An 803-nucleotide genomic window follows, 5' to 3' on the forward strand; every position below is an offset into this window, starting at 1 on the left:
AAACCGCAGCTGTCAATAATTATCTAACCTTGTATTATTGAATCATGCACAAAATGCAGCGATTCGTCCCAGCGCTACACTTGCATCTACGCTTCTTGCATCTTGACGGTTGTCGCAATTTAACACACAGCACTTCATTGTATTAGTTTTTACGCAGTCTTCAACTCAAAAATCACTCACAAATTGCAAATTAACACGATTTAAACTGATTTTTCACTTATAATTCAAATTTCTCTTTCGCTGATTTGTAAACAAAGGTTTATTTACAAGTTACCACAACTGTCAAAATCGGCAAAACCAAAGTAGCGGTATCACTGACAGCGCCACCTTTGTTCGCTGCACCGTGCATACCATGATACAAAAATTTGAAGGTAAAACCGCTGAGAGGCAGCCTGAACATTTTTGAAGTTTGTTAACATAACAAAAATGGTGCAATCTCATAAATACATTCTTACTCAAATAAAAGAAAAGTTGAATAAAGAAGAATAAGCGAAATGTTTGCTCTCAAAAATGGAACATAATCCAGAAGTACGGGAAAGCAAAAAACCGCATTTTGTGCCCAGAATTTAAAAACAGCTGACTCACGTTGTTTTTGTTTTTGTCACTTCAATGAATTTTGGTTTCACAAATTTGATTTTAAGTATATAAAGATTGAAAATACATTAAAGGGCCATTCACTATTCCTAAAAAGCACCAAGTAAATGCAGGCAACATGTAAACACCAAACAGCTGATATGCACTGTGACATTTTATCCATTTTTACCCGGAGAAAAAGTCCGGGCTGTTTCGGGCAGGAAGAAGAA

The sequence above is a fragment of the Rhagoletis pomonella genome, unplaced genomic scaffold (assembly GCF_013731165.1).
Source record: "Rhagoletis pomonella isolate Grant_MI unplaced genomic scaffold, Rhpom_1.0 Rhpom_scaffold_00009, whole genome shotgun sequence".
Taxonomy (NCBI): Eukaryota; Metazoa; Arthropoda; class Insecta; order Diptera; family Tephritidae; genus Rhagoletis; species Rhagoletis pomonella.